This window comes from Bison bison, unplaced genomic scaffold (genome assembly GCF_000754665.1).
Source record: "Bison bison bison isolate TAMUID 2011002044 unplaced genomic scaffold, Bison_UMD1.0 scf7180017864525, whole genome shotgun sequence".
Lineage (NCBI taxonomy): Eukaryota > Metazoa > Chordata > Mammalia > Artiodactyla > Bovidae > Bison > Bison bison.
Window position 1 is genome coordinate 5,013,842 of NW_011495076.1, and position 762 is coordinate 5,014,603.

Genomic DNA, 762 nt, shown 5'->3' on the forward strand with positions numbered 1-762 from the left:
GCCTTCAATCTTTCCCAGCATCAGGGTCTTCTCCAATGAGTCTGCTCTTTGCATCAGGTGTTCAAAGTATTGGGGCTTCAGTTTCAGCAATAATCCTTCCAGGGAACATTCAGGGTTGATTTCCTTTAGGATTGACTGGTTTGATCTTGTAGTCCAAGGGACTCTCATGAGTCTTCTCCATTTCTTTAATTACCAATAAAATTACATGCTTTTTCTTGTTTATTTCCCATTTTTCCTTTGAATTATTTTTTCACGCTGACACTACTTCTTATAGTACTTTCTTGATGACTCTTAAAAGTCTGTTTATATTAAGCAAAGTAATATGCTGTCATATTTATTGCAAATATGCTTACTAGCTTTTCTTTTTTGCTTTTATGGTATATTTTAATGTATTATAATTGAAAACAGTTTTAATATTATTGAATAGCTTCTTTGGCATATTCAGAAAATTCTACCTCAGTGGGAATTTAACTGATCATCTAACACTCCCTTCTAAGGGTTTTTATGGTTTTAACTAACTATATCTGTCAAAGATTTGTTTTGTGTGGTTTCTGGTGAAGATTTGATTTATTTCTTTTCTTAATATAGCACAATTTCCCCTATATTATTAAACATGTTTATTTATTTAAATATTATATTATATATATTAATATCCATTTGGAGGCAATTTCTTATATTCTGTCCACTTTTCAAATCTTATGACAATACTGCAGTGTTTAAATTATCGTGTGTTTAAAAAGCCAATAGAATGAGAAAATTCCT